The sequence below is a fragment of the Canis lupus genome, chromosome 19, assembly GCF_048164855.1.
Source record: "Canis lupus baileyi chromosome 19, mCanLup2.hap1, whole genome shotgun sequence".
NCBI lineage: Eukaryota > Metazoa > Chordata > Mammalia > Carnivora > Canidae > Canis > Canis lupus.
In genome coordinates, this window is record NC_132856.1 from 17,638,751 (window position 1) to 17,657,793 (window position 19,043).

Consider the following 19,043-nt stretch of genomic DNA (forward strand, 5'->3'; position numbering starts at 1 on the left):
AGAAGCCCTGCCTAAATAGTAAAAGTTACCTGTCTTTTACTTCTACTGTGATTCTCTGCAATCCTTATAAAACTGGAGCAATCACTTTTTAATAAAATTATTATAAAATGTTAATTGCTTGCTTTTATGAGTTGGAGGAATGGGGTGGTTTCCTAGAACAATAATAACTATCATGTAATTAGCACACATTATTGAACAGATTGAATATCTTATAAAATATTATTTAGTGTGTTTTCATCCTTATAAGAACCTGGTAGGTATTAATATTATTGCTATTTGACAGATAAGGAGAATGACATCCAAAGGGCTATGACTTGGCCATGTTCACAGAGCTGGTAAAATAAGAAGCCCATGCTCTTTCTCTCCATAGAAGAACACATTTTAGTATTTTATCACATTATGTGTGTGTGCATGTGTGCGTGTGTGTGCGCACATGTCCTGGATTTACATCACTAAAAACAATAGATGCCAATTTATGTATTTATTTTTACTTTATGAACTCCTTAGGTTTCATTAAATATGTGTAATTGACTTGGAGATAAAAATGTCCCTATGCATATAACCTCTCACAACAATTTGGCTTTAACAATTGAAACAATGTTACCCCAGCAAATCACAGGAACTGATTAGCAAGGTTTCAGGGCTGTGCTTGGAACTGCTGACACCTCTATCACTGTTACATCCAGAAAATGTATGAGGTTAGAGATAAAATGGTTTAATTAACCAGGAGCTGCTTCAATATGCTCAATGACTGGACAAAGATTAATCAGAAACTGGAACCCTGCTTTTCAGAAGGCTGAGAGATGATGCAGAGATGTGTGTCAATGAACAATGACACCAAAATGACTGATAGCCAATTATGTCTATAACCTGAAACAACTGGTTGCAAAATTCTCTAAGGCAGACATGGGAAATGAAGAGGGGAGTCTCTGAATAATCTCTTGTCTCAGAGAAAATGCTTTTATAGCTCAAGAGTTTTAGAGACTCTGACAGATACAAAAATGACAAAAGATTAATAATAAAGTTAATGATCTAAAAGCTCTGTTTTCATCACTGGCCTGCAGGTTTCATTTTCCTCAGCCATTGGTCACTGACAGACATGTGGGAACTGTACACTGGGCAGAAGGTTTCATGGATGTCCTTTATCTTACAATTTGTGTTAACCTCTGAGCTCCCAGGACCTCCAGTAGCGCATGTGCATGTGATAATTGCTCAATATATATTGGGTGAACAAAGAAATGGACAATACAATTAAGAGTCCAATATAATTAATGAATTTCCTATAAACCCATCACCACACATTTCATTGAATCTAAAAAGTTTAATCTGTTTTTATTTTCATTGTAATAAAGGATAGTTGGAAGAAAGGAAGGTGGGGGCAGGGGGCCATTCCTAACAGGAAACCACCCTTCAATGGATTTTACACACCCTGGAAGGAACCCTAGATTTTCCTAGGTGAACTACCACCTGATGGGTAGATGAGCGCGTGGACAAAAACCTGATTGGGTGACTGGCACATGGAGGGTTAATCAGATTAAAACAGCCCACCAACATGCCCATAAAAAACCCTAGACCTCACAAGTCTGATGGCAACCGTCTCGGTGTCTTCCCTCTTCGCGAGCTCTGTTCTATTGCTCAATAGGCTTTGCTTTACTATCGCTCAATAAACCTGGCTCTGCTGCCCATCCCTCTTCATTTGGTCTGCCTCTTCATTCTTCAAAGTGGTAACCAAGAACCACCGGCACTAAAGAAAAAGAAATCCTGCAACAATTCCATGCTTTTCAAATGAATATTTACTTAGAGCTAACTAGGTGCCACATCCTAGTCTAAGGGCGTTGCATGCCCAGTGCCAGTTTCTCTTCATCACAACCCTTTGTTCATTCCTTAAGAAATATTTATTGCCCCTTCTGTGCCAGTCACTTTTAGAGGCAAAGCATACAGCAGAAAACAAAACAAATAAACAAAAACCCCTTTCTCTTCCCGGATCTAAAAAGAAGAAAGTGATATTACCACCACCCCCTCTTGAGCAGAGCAGTTACGCTATTTGTCTAAGCTCATCAAGAGCCAGATTCCAGGGTAGACTGTGACACCTGCAGAGCGCCTACTGTTAATCAGAGCATACTGCTTCTATGCCAGCCACCAGGGTGAAGGTTTTCTGCATATTCCGTGTAATATTTCTGCAGCGGATCACTAAACTAAAGAAAGAAAGAAGACACAAACTCTCCGGATGACTGTTCAGCCTGAGCAAATGCCAAAAGCTGTTAAGCAATGCCCATTGCTAAAACAAATTCTTTCAGATTGTGTCACCAAGGTTAAAGGAGATATTTCCATAACTACAAGCAAATTAATTGGAGTTTTGCATCAACAATAATGAGACAGGGCAATAAGAATGTAACCTTTCATGTGTCTTTTTGTTTTATGAGGAAGACAGCACCTTTCCAGGCCGGGAAAAAAAAGGAGTCATTGCTGCTTAGTTTTGTGCAAGCCTTTAATGATGCCTCAAAAAACAAAAACAAAAACAAACCAAAAACCAAAAAAAACAAAACAAAAAACCCCAACAACACAAAGCACACACAGAGACACACACAGAAACACACAAAACCAAACCAAAAACTTCTTTGGTGGCTGAAATAATGGCTATAGGTTCATATATAGAATATAGGAAGTTACAGTGATGTGTCCTCTGATAATGTAGAAATAAGATTACACTGGGACTGGGTGTCTCAGTGTGTGATCCCGAGATCCGGGATCCAGTCCCACATTGAGCTCCTTGCATGGAGCCTGGTTCTCCTTCTGCCTAGGTCTCTGCCTCTCTCTCTCTTTCTGTGATTCTCATGAATAATAAATCAAATATTTTTTAAAAAGATTACACTAAAGGTGAGAAGAATATTAAGATTCGATATATAATGAATGACATCAACTATCTGTCAAAACAGCCCCAGGGGTTATCTCTAAACATGTACCTGAAAAGGTCTGGGGATACCTAGGGTTATTTAAGAAGTAACCTAAGAAGGCAAAACTACAGTTTGTGTAGGTCTAACCAAAGGCTATAAATCTTAATCGGGTACATGTTACCATGAATGAATAGAAAGCTCATTAACAACATAAAAGTGTCTCCTTAGACCCAGAAAAGAAAAGGCAAAAAGAGTAAGAATTTGGCACAGTGCTTTTACAGCACACTTCAGGCAGGAGAGATTTTAGCATGACAACTAAGACAATAACAATACTCATGCTGATTATGCATTGAATGGGTGTGGCAACTAGCCTAAGTGCTCCTTTAGGAAAAAATTAAACTTGCCCAAAGGAATGTTTGTCCTTTGCCAGAAGATGTAATCTGTAAATCCTTGGAATGTCTGTGATAATGTATGTGACAAGAGTGTCTATTTACCCTGGGGCGTTGGGCCACGCCAGATAGTCAATGCCCACAATGTGATCTATGGTGTGTGCTTTGGGCAACACTACACAGTCTACAGTAACGATGTGATTTATGGTGCAATCTGTGAAAGGTAAGGGGAAACTTGGGCTTTGTCTATCAGCTTGACCTCTGGCGTGACTTGAGACTAAGGTAAGCCACATGGGCAATCAAGCAAATCTACATGATTGAATGCCAAAAAAAACACCAACATCAAGAGTCAAGTGAGCTTCCCCACATTGCCATGCATCTTCCCCAGGAGAGTAAGCACTGTCTGCCTATCTGCTAGGAGGGTACAGCTGGAAGTCCTGCACATGGGACTTCCTTGGACTCTGCTCTATGCGCCTCTGCCTTCAGCTTATTTGAATCTATATCACTTCATTGTAATAAACCATAATAGTGAATATGATGGCTATGTGGAGTTCTGTAAATCCTTCAAGGGAATTATCAAACCTGAACGTCATCTTGGGATCTTGAGAACTTGCAGTTAGTATTGGAAAGTAAGGGTGGTCTTGGGGATTCCTATTGTTTGCAGTGCATGACACGTATTGTTTATTTTTTTATTTTTATTTTTTTAAATTTATTTATTTATTCTTGAGAGACACAGAGACTGAGAGGCAGAGACACAGGCAGAGGGAGAAGCAGGCTCCACGCAGGAAGCCCGACATGGGACTCGATCCCGGGTCCCCAGGATCACGCCCCGGGCTGAAGGCGGCGCTAAACCGCTGAGCCACCCGGGCTGCCCCCTAATGTTTGCAGTGCATTACACGTATTCTTTAATACTCATGGCTAACCCATGACGTTCAAGATCACATAGCTGAGAAGAAATAAAAGTAAGGTTTGATCCCAACAGTCTGACTGCTGAGATCATACATTTATCACTTTGCAGTACTCCTACTAGCACAGAGAAAACTAAGGATGGTACTTTGTTAGGTACAGGGAATATGTACAAGGCTTCACCATAACTCTAACAAATACCTCTCAAGACATTTCAGCAGACAGCCTCCCCTCTGCTGTCCTGCCTGCCCCTCCCTTGTGGTGTATTCAATAAACTACTATATCCTTCAGTTTTTTTTTAATTTTTATTTATTTATGATAGTCACAGAGAGAGAGAGAGAGAGGCGCAGAGACACAGGCAGAGGGAGAAGCAGGCTCCATGCACCCGGAGCCCGATGTGGGATTCGATCCCGGGTCTCCAGGATCAAGCCCTGGGCCAAAGGCAGGCACCAAACCGCTGCGCCACCCAGGGATCCCTACTATATCCTTCAAAAAGACCATCCATATTTCATGCTGACCAACCAACTTCCTGATCCATAATTGTTTTAAAATGTGGGGTTTATTATTATTTAGGTATAGTGAAGACAATTGATTGGGAGATGGCTGCCACTGAAAAGATGGCTTGTAAAAAAAAAAAAAGAAAGAAAAGAAAATATGGCTTGTTACAGTTCCCAAAGGAGGGGAGTTGCCACATTGTGTCAGGCCACCTAGGGGAACACTGGGGTCAGTCAGGAGGCAGAGGGAAATGTAGGTAAGAATGAATAGGCAAAGCAGGGTAAGAAATCTAAAATGGACTAGTTTGAGGCTAATTTCATCAGCCTCTGGGGTGTAGGGGCTATCCCTAATTGTTTCATACCTGGTCCTGGAGTAATTGGATAGGGGAATAGGACCAAAGTATAAAAGCCCAATAAAGGAGGTGGTTGGAGTTATGAGGTCTAGATGGTTAGTCTGCACATGAAAGACTTTTCAAAGGTGAATCCTCCAATATCTGTAGGAACTGGCTAGCCTTGGCATTCTCTCCACATCCAGCAACACTCAGGATGGGAAAGTATCAGAGATACAGGATTAATATAATAATCCATAGTGCCAAGTAGCAAGAAAAAAGGAATAGGGCATTCATTCTCAATGGAGTCAATATCAGTCCTCAAGGAAGTAAAAATTGGCTTCAGGGAGTACAGAGGGTGGTGAAAAACGTTACTTTTTATGTATAAAGCACAGGAATACATATATTATATAAAAAGATATACAGTATGCATGGTTTTAAAACTTCATGGGCTTGACTAAAAGGACTCCTTTGTGGAAATAGGAGGGTGATAATGTAATACAAATTGAGAAAGTCTAAAATAGAGTAGCTTGGATAATGGTTGCAAATATAATACTAAATGAAAATTTAAAAAAGAAAAAGAAAACAATACATTGTAATAATATATTATTAATGTATTGACACATTATATTAATAGAAACTATTACTTTAATATTTATATAAAAATATCTTGTAAATTTGCTTAGCAAGTGTTTATCCATAAAGACATGATCAACTCCATGCTAGGAAAACCAAATCTCTAACTCCAAAGCTGAGAATCAGATAAAAATGTAAGTACTATAATTTGAGGATGTTTTGTTTGGGTAACACCATTTCTCTAAGAGATTTTCTGTCTTCTCCCTCTAAAATATCAGTAACTGTATAAAGACACCTTACAAAACAGAGATTTCTACCTTCAAACAGTCTGGGGGTCATGCTCACCAAGCGTTTTCTTTCTTTTTTTTTAAATTAGTATCATTTTTTATTGGAGTTCAATTTGCCAACATATAGCATAAAACCCAGTGCTCATCCTATCATGTGCCCCCCTCAATGCCCATCACCCAGTCACCCCCATCCCCTGCCCACCTCCCTTTCCACCACCCCTTGTTCCTTTCCCAGAGTTAGGAGTCTCTTACGTTCTGTCTCCCTCTCTGATATTTCCCACTCATTTTTTCTCCTTTCCCCTTTATCCCCTTTCACTATTTTTTATACTCCCTGAATGAATGAGACCATATGTTTGTCCTTCTCCGATTGACTTACTTCACTCAGCATAATACCCTCCAGTTCCATCCACGTTGAAGCAAATGGTGGGTATCTGTCATTTCTAATGGCTGAGTAATATTCCATTGTATACATAGACCACATCTTCCTTATCCATTCATCTTTCGATCAACATCACCAAGTGTTTTCTGATCTTAAATTGACTTAAGGAGATTCCTTCATGAATTATTCTTTTCCCTTTCTTAATAATTTCTGCTAGAGGTGAGGAAACAGGGGAGGTAATACGAAATGCGGTGGGTCATGCCCACTTTGACAGAATGAACTAAAATTGGCCCAATACAGAGAAAATTATCATAGAGCCTACATAAGGATGACACAGGTTTTTGAGGCATTCCATTTTGGTTCTTTAATTGAAAAAAGACATGAGAAATTCCCTGGGGCAATAAAAATGTTTTATATCTTGTTTTAAGCAGTGGTTTCTTGGTGAGTACAATTATTAAAACTCATTGAACTGAACAGTCAAGATCATTGTATTTTATTGAATATTAATTATACTTTGACTTTTTAAAATGAGTGCAGTGGGAAGACTGAATGATGATTTAAATCTGAGGTTTACAGGGTTGCTCCTTCATATATAACTAAGGTTGAACAATTAGAGCATTAACCGTAAGTTTCTTGTACTTTATGTAACAGATGAAACTGCATTGGAAAATCACATTATTTGTAAAGTAAATCACACAGATCCTGAGAAAATGGCCTAGAGAGAAAGGTGACTTTTAAATATAGTAACCAGAAGAAGAGTAATATTAAAGAAATAATATTCAAGAATATGTACTGATTGTTCACCATACGCTAGATACTGTATTAGTATTTCAAAATTCTTATTTAACTTAACGTTCATCATGTACCAACCAACTTGTGTGTATTCCTAGAGGCTGTTTGTAATCCTCTAAGGATAAAAGCACCTATCATGGTAAAAGGAAGATGGTCTCAATGGAAGAGATATAGTCAGCAGACTGTGAGAAGAAACAATATAGTCAAGAATTTGGGAGTCTGAGTTTGTATCATAATTTTTCCACTGATTGTGTGACATATAATAAAATGTGTTAACACTCTGAAGCCGAGTTTATCTGTAGAATAAGGGGGTAGGACACATCTTAGGGGTTACTTTACAGGAAAGGTGGTAGCCCTCTTTCTATTCTGTTGGCTTAGCAGACATTAGTATTTAATCACAGAATTCTTTCCAATTGAGTTCTTATGTAGCCACCAAGGAATTCTCATTGCAGTCAATATGAAACATTGGTACTCACAGCTAATTGATGTGGAGTTAACTTGGAGAAGACAATATATCACCTGTTCAGGTGATAATCTGACTTTCTTGGCTGTAACACTCAAAATTGCTACTTAATTATTTTATATGCCCATTCATTGAACAGATATTTGCTAAGTGTGCTAAGAATGTGAATTTCAATTAAAAAATAATTCCTTAAAAAAAAACAAAAGAATGTGCAAGTCTGTGTGGTAGGCACTTTCAAGGATGCAGAAATAAACTGGACAAACCCAAAGGAGTTCGAGATTAGAAAATGTGATTCTACCTCTACATCTATTCTACAAAATAAGGTAGACAGTGATAACTGTAGTAAAGGATGTTTAGAAATGAGATTGTGTGAGTACATGTCTGTGTGTGTGTGTATGTGTGTGTGTGTTAAGGGAGGGGCAAACAAGTTCATAGGAGACCATGTTTTGGGTACATTTTGTTCCTTAAGTCATCAAAAATCATAAACTTCAATCACAAGGTTGTTGTGAAATCTTAAGGTGGGTCTAATAGATTCTGGTATATCAACTCCAGCTACACCTCTAGGCTACATGGCATCAACCTGTGCTGAGTCTTGCCTCATACAGCAAATACCCTTTTTCAGCCTCTTTCTACATCACCTACAGACATCTGCATGTCAAAGGTAAGATTTGTGATACCAGTTGACTGGAGTAACTCAAGCCTATTCTAGACAGATATGCAATCACACGTGTACAGAAAAAAAAAATGAAACAAACAAAACTAATCTATCCCTAAATACCAGGGAATTTGGCCAATAAGAGAAAACTGAATTGAAATTCCTAATAGAAAGTATTGTTAAAATTTCACATCATATTTTTCTACAGAGGCTTGGGGAGAAGCCTTCCATTCTCCAGGAGATAACTGAATATTCTATTTTTCTGAACTTAAAGTTAAGAATTTTAATTGAATTTATGAACATTATGTTTCTTGGTTATTGGAAATTAACATTTCCAATTAATATTTCCCATATTCCTTATAATATTATAAGGTATAGCCATTTTTCATTTTTAGATTTATTTAAATAGCATTTTAAAAACCTCAATTGATTCATTGTTTGTTTGTTTTAACCAAAATCCAGTCCTAAGAGACCACAGAAAAACCAAAGGTACATTAGGGTGGCTAATACTGTAAATCCTGTAATCTTTTAATTTTTCTAATATTATGAAGCTGTAAACTTTCAAAATGTTATCAACTCCTGTAAATTCCAAAGGGATAAAATTCTTGCTAATCCATAAGCAGAATATAAGAATCATCAATGTTTTTGATATAAAATCTCATTTTGAGAGAGGTAGTTTATAAGAAGTGATCTCTTATAGAAGTCTCTCAGTCCCTTCTGGGGATGAAGGTAAAGATAAAGATGAAGGGCCAACGTTACCCTCCAGTTCTAAAAGTACATACTAGCTACTGAGTTCATGAAGGCTGATTCCTTCTTACCTTTGAGATGGGGGATACTATTTTTCAGTTGCTATTGATTATTGCTTGCTTATTCACCTTGGATTATTGGGTCATTATTAGGACTTTTGCATGTGTGTGTGTGCATGGTGTGGGGAGTAGGTTGATTGTGGATAAATGAGCACTTGTAGAGGAAAATGAGGATAAGGAGGAAGGAAGTTTGGTGGGAGTGGGATCCAACAGAGATACTTATGGTCCATACTCAAGGAAGTAGTATAGTATGGAGCTCCTATTTGGGAAATTGCTGAGAGAACTGAGGTAAGGGTCACTGTACGAGGCCTCAGGAACCTCTTGGAGCCAGAGATAGACTGCCCTCACGAATTGTGCAGATTTAGTGTTCCAAAGAAGAGCCACACATTGGATCTTTGTTATCCAGGCATCCAAGAACTGGTATGACAACTGCACAGTGCCCCATGCTTATAAGGACCCCATATAAAAACCTGTGAACAAGGAAACCTGCGTTTTCATTTCTACCTGGGCTTCACAAATTATGCAACCAATCCTGAGCAGGGGCAATGGTGGATCCCTACTGTCAATCTTTAGACCACTTCACCCTCTCTACTGCTATCCCCATGAAAATTATAGGACCAAAGGTAAAACCAGGCAGCTGCTGGGCTTTAGGAAAGAAACAATTATACTTGGGGAAAAACATGAAGACTTGACATGGGGAAATGAAGTCGTTGTAGCCTGATACCACGGCCTATAACTGTTTATATAAACATACTATAGTTTCTATAAAAGATAAAGAGAAAATAATGTCTATGAAGAAGGATTTTTGTATAACATACACAAACTTTAATTATTTCATCTTCATTGGCCTCTACAACAGAAATGTAAAGCAAGGTGTGAAAGGGTAGAAAAGATAAAAACAATTCCATGTGTGGGTAGAACTGATGTCAGCTACTAAAGAGGTATATAACTATATATTAAGCAGCATTTCAAGCTTATGTAGCTCCCAATGGGAAATTTTTACTTTGGGGGAAATCAACCATTTAAATTGATCAATGGGGAAGACCATGAATTGTAAGAAGGATGGCAAAGGCTTTTGCAAGTCATTCTTTGTGGATAAAACAGGTAGATCTCATATTGCAGCATTTATGAGGGCACACTGGTCTTACCTCTTCACCTGCCTTGATTGGTTTCACCCTTCAACTTTTTCTCTTAAACAACATAATAAAAACAGATTAATTTGATTATTATTATTATTTTTAAAGACTTTATTTATTTATTCATGAGAGACAGAGACAGAGAGAAAGAGAGAGAGAGAGAAAGAGAGAGAGAGAGACAGAGACACAGCCAGAGGGAGAAGCAGGCTCCATGCAGGGAGCCCGATGTGGGACTCCATCCCTGGTCTCCAGGATCAGGCCCTGGGCTGAAGGAGGCACTAAACTGCTGAGCCACCTGGACTGCCCTAATTTGATTATTATATAAAACAAGATTTCCTTTTATATGTGTATTTGCACAGGGATAAGGGAGAGAAATCACACCGGTAAGGGCAGTTTATCATACCTCTTTACCTCTCTCCTTTATTAAAAAAATAATAATAATAATAGATTGAATACTTCAGAAAGGCTACTGATGTGGCAGACATTTAGCCATTGCAACAGGGGCTCCACACTGGAAAAGGTCTCCCACCAGGAAGACTGAGCAGTGCTTCTTGCCACAGCCAAGTTCAGGTTGTCTTTTCCACTCAGAAAGCTAAATTAGGAGTTAAGAGGTACCAATTTAGCTTTTCATGCTGCAAATAAAAAATGAAAGAGCCCTAACTTACAGGAAATATAAAAAAGAAAGAAAGAAAAAGAAAGAAAGAAAGAAAGAAAGAAAGAAAGAAAGAAAGAAAGAAAGAAAGGAAGAAAGAAAGAAGAAAGAAAGAAAGAAAGAACACCTAAGTGGAAAGCAGAGTGGCTAAATGATTGCATTTGGATTTTATTTTGCTGGTCATGCCAATAAGACTTGATATTTTGATCATTCTAAATTAAAGATGTCTTTGTGAAAGTTTCTCAAAATGATCAAAATGAAACAGGTCATTTGCTCTAGGTAATTCTGGTAGAGTGGGTAGAATTTGGGAAGCCGTCTGTGAAAATTGGGTTTGTATTCACAAGAGGGTCTGAAGGTATGAAACATTTTCATATATAAACATAGTTCTGCAAATCTCTTTTCAAATGATAGGTTACCCTCTAGGAATATCAACCATCTTTGTGGTTGACACCCTTCTGGGTACAGTTCAAAATGATTTCTTCTACAGATACATAGAAATAGCTCCTTTTAACCTTTTTTCTTTGGGAATTTGGTATCTGTAATCTCTTCCATTTCCTTCAATATACTACTAACATATACACAAATATCTATTTTCTATATTAAACAATAAATACATCTATCATAAAAATCATCTTACTCCCTTTTATATTCCTCCTATTATTTGCTGTACTGCCTTGAAGTTGGTAGATGAATCAATTCATGTTTGTTAAATGGATGAAAATAACACAGGCCTAACATTTATTGATAAGATTACACTTCTAGGAACCAGAAAATAGTAAGGACAAAAAATAGTCATAGTCCCTAATCTATGCAAGTCACTATTTTCTTAATTTATATAATCCTCATAAAACTTAATGAGATGTCATTATTAATATTTCAATATTTTAGATAAGAAGAGTGAGATACAGAGATTAAGTAATTCAAGTTTATAGAGCAGCAGAGCAAGGATTTGAACCAATGCAGTCTTTAGTCTGTGCTTTCAATTATTATGCTATCTATAGCTCTTCTAACAGATTATATTTATTGTGTCTGTTGTAAGTGCTCTACATGCACTAATTCATTTCTAACATGAATTCTGTTTAAGGAAGCTGGCTGTATGCCGGGATGGGATATATTAGCACTTTAACTGGCCTTTTATAATACCAAACATAGGCTGAGAATTTTATACTTTTGTGGTTTTATTCTAATGTAGTGGTTATCAAAACATGCATTGAGAACCCTCAGGGGTTCCTGGTTTCCTTTTAGATTTTTTTGTGCAAGCAAAGCTTTTCTTGACACCAAAGTGTTTTGTACTTTTTTGTTTTTTTTCACATGTTCTAAAAAACATTCTTTTTAAACATTAGTTTTCATTGTGGAAGAGAGAAGAATCTCTAAGTGTAAAAACTATAGTAAATAATATAAAATTAAAAAGAAAGTCATGGATCAGCTCCTTAAAGTCAACAATTTTAAGCAGAAGGGATTTTGAGGTACTTGTATCCCATAGGACTTGCTCTATTAACTAGTGAACCATATTAAATTCATTATTAGATAAAGATCTAATAAGCAATGATTATTTTACAAATTTTAGGAATAATTCTTTACTGTCTTTCTCTAATGTAATATGATACTCTAAGTGTGTGTGTGTATATACACATATATATGTGTGTGTGTGTACATACATATATATATGTATTATTTTTAACCATTCCTGAGTTACCTATTGCTCTAATCTACACCAAAAGTATATTAATGTAATGCTAAAACAAACACTAGTTGTTCCTGATTCTATAAACAGAAAAAAACATAACCTTGTATATTGCTGTTAACATTACAGTCCCGGGATCCCTGGGTGGTGCAGCGGTTTGGCGCCTGCCTTTGGCCCAGGGCGCGATCCTGGAGACCCGGGATCGAATCCTACATCAGGCTCTCGGTGCATGGAGCCTGCTTCTCCCTCTGCCTGTGTCTCTGCCTCTCTCTCTCTCTCTCTCTCTCTCTCTGTGACTATCATAAATAAATTTTAAAAAATTAGGGATCCCTGGGTGGCGCAGCGGTTTGGCGCCTGCCTTTGGCCCAGGGCGCGATCCTGGAGACCCGGGATCGAATCCCACATCAGGCTCCCGGTGCATGGAGCCTGCTTCTCCCTCTGCCTATGTCTCTGCCTCTCTCTCTCTCTGTGACTATCATAAATAAATAAAAATTAAAAAAAAAAAATTTAAAAAAAAATAAATTTTAAAAAATTAAAAAAAAAAAAAACATTACAGTCCCATGTGATTCCCTAATAAACTTCTAGTGAAAAATACCATGAATGAAAATGTTCTACTAAATAATACATCACTTCCTAAGACTTTCTGTACACTTTTATGCTTAATTCCTAGGCTATGTAAGTTTCATGTAGTTTGCAGTTACCTGTTTAAATTAAATCCTAGGGCCATAAAATAACTATTATGTATTTTCAGATGTTCATAAGGAAAGACATCATCATATTCCAGTGAAATCAGTATATTATATTACTGTAGTACAACTAGTTCCAAATTAGGGTATTATTATTATTATTATTATTATTATCACTTTAACATGAATTTGTGTCCTTCAAATATGGAATTAACATAAAAAATAAACATCTGGCTTCATGGCAAATATCCACCATTACATTAAAGGAAGGTACTGTTATGATATTTACTAAATTCAAAGCACACTCTTCTCAATGAAACATCATTAGAATTTTTGGTATCAGAGTAAATAAAAATGAAACTTTTCCATGTACTGTATGAACATTATCTTCTCTTAAATTTGCTATCTCTTCTGTTGCACTTCTGTGATAATCATTTGGCAGACCTGTCAAAACTGCCAGTTGTGGAATAGAAAAAGGATGGTGGGAAGACTCTTCAAGATGACCCCCAATGACCTTTCACCCATATGCACATGCTTTGTAAGTTTCCTGCCCTGGAGTGTGGATGATTGCAGTGACTTGCTTCTAATCAACAAAACAAATCAGGGGGGATGGAGTGTCACATCTATGATTAGTTACATAAGACTGTAACTTCCATCTTGTCAGAAGGGTGTCTCTGTTGGCTACTCAACTTGTACAATTATCAAAGCAAGAATGTGTGGAGAAGCCCATGTGATAACTAATGGAGGGTAGCCTCTGGGCTGCAACCTTCTAGGAAATGAGGCCCTCAATCCAACAATACTCATGAAACTGAGTCTGCCAACAACCTTAAGCATTTGAAAGCAAATTCTTCCCCAGTTGAGTATTCAGACAAAAACCCAATCATGTTTGATACCTTGAGTACCACTTTCATATGAGATCTTGAAGCAAAGAGCCCAGATGGGCTGTGCCCAGAATACTGACCCACAAAAACTGTGACATGATAAATGTAGGTTATTTAAAGCCACCAAGTTTGTGGTAATATTATTTTGCAGCAACAGAAAATCAATAGAGTGACTCAGATACCAGGTCTCTTTAAAAGTGTCTTTTAAATTATGGTTCTGATTTCAGGAGGTACTGTTATTCATGAAGAAAAGTAAGGGAATTTTAAATGAAAATATAAAAATGTGTCTAATAAACCTAGAAAATAAGTGATACTGAAGATTATAAAAATATGAAATTGAATTGTATACTGTACAATCAGTAGAATATTGGCCCTTGTGAGACATTTTGGTACTTAGCTAATGCTGAAGGAAAAAATATGACCATGGGCAATGAACCTGTTTACACCAGTCTTTGATCAATCTACTTCTTTTTAAATTTATTTTCATTAATATTTTTCATACATTTAAAATTATTAATTGACAAATAATATATATATTAATCCATGGTATCTCTTTGAATAAATAGAATTGTCTTTTAATAGGAAAATTTGGCACATTATGTCCTCAGGCTCACTTTCTTCAATTTCTTTACTCTAATTTTTATTTTGTTACATTAATTTTTTTTCTGAGGACAATCTTGATGTTAGAATGATTCTATTTCTCTGAGAACTGTAAATTTTAATATTAACTTAGAAGCACTGTATGTTGTCTTTTAAATTCCATGCCCATGTATATAGAATATTTCATCTTGTCCTTTTTAAAATTCACAACTTTAACCCACACATGAAGGACAAAAAAAGACCATGCCTGTGAAAATTGCACTAATGGTTTCAGCAACTTAAATCAATGATCAAATAAAAAATAAAATAATTGAGATAATACATTTTACATATTAAACCTGGACTCCTATAGAGCTGATCTTTAGTTGTATCTTTTCAAAAAGCTATAAAGTGAAGTTCTCCAGGATTACTTTTAAAGAAAGAAATTAAATTGTCCATGCAACACCATTACATATGCAAGAAAAAATATTCACAGATGCATGATAAACATTTCAATTGGATTACACTTTTATAGCTGGAACTGAAATATAATTTTAAGCCACAAGCATTCAAGCATGTTTCATCAATTTTCTGTTTCTTTGCCCATATGAAATGTGTGATAAATGATATAAATATATGCATAGTTTGTATATGAGTTACACTTTTGAGGTTAAAAACAAAAAAAAAATAGCCAAATAAAATGGCAACAAAAATGAGTGAGTGCTTATCTGTATTTTAACAAAGACTTTAGATTAATGATATGTTTTAAACTAAGAGAATACTCATTATAACTACATATTTGATCCCTGCTCAGGAGGATGATACTGTTTTGAATTAGAAAAAAAATTAACAAGACTCGTTGAAAATGAACTATCAAGTAATTATAGTTCTACAATGACTTCAGAGAACATTGCACCCTAACATCAGTGATTCATCTTTCTAAGACTCTGGAAACAAACTATGTGGAAAGTCTGTTAACTGGAGTACCACCCTGAAAACTGGAAAAGGAAGATGCTTATCTTCAGACACCAACTCTGATAAGGAAAATATAATCATTAAAAGTTCATGCATAGGAATGCTAAGCTAGTTGTATTGTCTCTCTGGGATACTGGGATAAAACATTGAGTAGATTTGTCTACCATTCCTAAACAAAGGCTTAGAAGAGTAGCTGGAAATAATTAAGGAGGCATTAATAGGTGAATGTCAAAAGGTCTTGGAATCATTCAATATACACTGAGTGCTTTGAAAATATAAAGCTTTGAGAAATAAAAGGAAAAGATGTTCTGGGGTGATTGCTGTGGTGACTAGTGTGATATTGGTGGGGTTGCTGGAGGTGAAGGCTGATGGTGGACAGAGATGGTGTTTTTCTATTGAGTATGTGGAAAGAGCACAAATGTGTGCAGTAGATACATACTGAATATTCAGTAGTCTTTTGTAAATGTTATTACTAGTTGGATTCTTTATAAAGAATAAGCGCAACTGAGCAGAATAAAATGCTCTCAAATATCAATTTTCCACACTCATGAATAACCTAGCTGTTTAGGCCATGAATCATTAACATGGCACAAACAAATCACAAGGATAAAGTACCCTGTGTGCAAGACATACATTTGGCTAGAAATAAGTCACCTTGCAAACCCAAAACTGCATAAACATAATGCTTAGAGAGATATATATACACATAACATTGAGAAATATAGATGAATTTGTGTCTCAACAAATTTAGCCCAAAAGCTTAGATGTTTGTATTTTCAAAGCACTTTTAAAAATAAACAAAAATAAACTCTATTATTTCTTATTTTAAAGACTTTAGTTATTCCACTGTGTGTGTGTGTGTGTGTGTGTAAAATAAGATAAAATATTAGAAAACCTCACAAAGATTTGGAATAATAACTAAAGCAGCTCACATAATTTGATGATGTATATATAATCACAATGTTTGAGAAGTGAGTTCTTCCTCATATAATCTCTATAGAAAAAGCAACTCCAAGTTTTTCTCCCCTTTTTGGGGATATGGGTAAGTAAGTGTTTGTAGCAATGTGTTTTATTCATTGTGCATCTCTGGAGAAAATCAGGTCACCTTCAATGATCTTATCAGTCAAAGAAAATAGGACTGCTTCACAGAGCTATTAAGATGGAAGAGAATTAGAATGTATAAAAAGCTTTCAGATGCCAGGATCAAAGGGAAAAAGGTCACAGACTAGGCAGAGATTGTTGCCTTTGCTGAAATTCATGGTTTTGATTAACATGAAGTTGTAAATGGCTATAACATTGTAAGCAGTCATAATATAATAGAGTAAGAAAGAAAGGCCAAGGACATAGAAATGTAGAGAAAAGAGTCAAAAGAATAATTCTAACAAGTGAAGAAAAATAAACAACTAGAATAGAATTATAATAACATGCTTTTGGGTAATTTGTTTATGATTCACAAAATGCTTTAGCATGTACTAGGGAATTTAACCCTCACAAGTGAAGTAGGTATTGTTATCCATACTTCAGAGAGATGGAGACCAAGGTTAAGATGGTAAACATTTGTGCAAGTTCAAAGAACTATTGGCAGCAGAGCTACTGTTCTCTTCCAAGCCTTTACAACAATCAATAGAACATTGAAGGAACATTGTAGGATCACCAAAAATATTTGTTAAATAGATAAGCTTGTCCTTAAGCCTATTTTTCTAATTCCAAATATTATGTTCTTTCCTGTTAGCTGACTCCCTCAATAAGTGATAAATCTATACAAAACCATTTCCACTCTGTTAAAAACACTGCTGAGAGAGAAGAAAATAAAATATTTAGTAAATGTCTATTTTTAAAATAGAATTAGCTAGAGTACTATGTTACGTGACAATGTCCCATGAGGATGGAAAAAAATGACTCACTTATTTTGGTTGTGACTAATAAGAATATCATAATACTATCACTCAACAGATTATGTCTTAATGACATGTAAAATAACTAATTAAGCACTTTCTATGTGTTAACACAGAGAAATTGAAAGGTAGGTATTATGAATACCCATATTTACTTCTCCTAGATTCACTAACTATTGTCTTGCTCTCTGTCCTTTCCTTTTTTTTTTTTTTTTTTCTTTTTTTCCTGAGTCATCTGAAAGGCAGTTGGAGAACCAACATTTTTTCTTAAGATGAACAATGCTGGAAAATATTATACCAATACTTTTTTGAATCAACTTTCCATGGATAAGGAGAGAGGATTAGCTAGCATTTTTGCCTCCTTTATAACAAATTGGTAGAGTATGGGGCTGGTGGCTGCAGGTAACATAGAAATTCTCCCTCACTTTCAGGTTCTTATCACAGAAACACTTGGGGCAGGAGCTATGAGAGAACTTTGTACCCAGTCACAGGCTCCTTCTTTCTTTGAACCTCAGCAGAAGCTCATAAAAAATTACTGTGGTATAATCCTTATTATACAGAGAAGGGAAAGGAACAACAGCCACTGTAGGAAAGGCAAGAAACCCCATTCATATTCTTTGCACTTATATCTCCTACGGAAAGAAAGCTTCAAACTGCAGGGACAAGTGTCTTCAGGAAGTGGTGAAAACACATTATAGCTGGAGATAGAAAATATAAACAAAACAAATCAAAACCTATACATCTTACCCAGAGTTACAGCTGGGAAGAGGGCAAGAAGACTGACGCAGCCACCTTCCTGAAACCCAGGAACAAAATGTTTGCCTAAATTGAACCTTAGTAAAACAAGAATGCCCCTCCATCACTGTACCCTGAGGTTGAACAAGGGTGAGAGACATCTAATAGTAGGATACAACTTGAGGAGTTTCAAAAATGGGTAAAGATTTTTCTTTGAGGTGGAATACAAAGAGAAGACCCCAAAGAGGGAGAGTAGAATAGACATTGAGAATAAATTTCTGGCAAACCAATTCTCATCCTAAACATCACTGTCCCAAAAGAGTTGAAACCAGTGGTACACTGAGGATATTCACAGCAAATATAAATCCGGTACCTCTCTGTTGGCTAGATTCACTCAAACTCCCACACTAGAGGTAAAAGCATGCCTACTCCCAGGAACAGAAACTATTTAGTTTCTACTATTCTGTCCAAGATGTGCAGCTTTCAGCAAAGAAAATATAAAACATATGAGAAAACAAAGAAAAAAAAATACTACCAATGGACAAAGCAATCAACAGAACCGGAATGAGATATAACACAGGTACTGGAATGATCACATAGAAAATTTAAAATAACTATGATTAAATGCATTAAAGCTCCAATGGAAAACACAGATAATAGGTAACATCGGTAGGATAATTTAAACAAAAGTCAATTGGATAAGTTAGAAATGAAAAAAAAAAGTGATAAAGAAAGCCTTCAAAAGTCTCATCAGCAGACTTGGCACATTTGAGCAAAGGATCAGTGAAACTGAAGTTGAGTTAATAAGAGTCCCCAAACTAAATCATAAAGAAAGAATAGCAGAACAGAG

General features: G+C 36.2%; 1 protein-coding gene and 1 non-coding gene across 2 annotated transcripts in view; one reads left to right on the forward strand and one right to left on the reverse strand.

Annotated features, from left to right (window-relative positions):
* CNTN6 (contactin 6) overlaps nucleotides 1–19,043 on the reverse strand; it is a 271,711-nt gene that overhangs the window by 174,367 nt on the left and 78,301 nt on the right. The gene's annotated exons all lie outside the window — the stretch shown is intronic.
* Nucleotides 6,511–6,615, forward strand: LOC140611529 (U6 spliceosomal RNA). Its single transcript, XR_012012678.1, has one exon. It is a non-coding gene; the product is annotated as a U6 spliceosomal RNA (small nuclear RNA).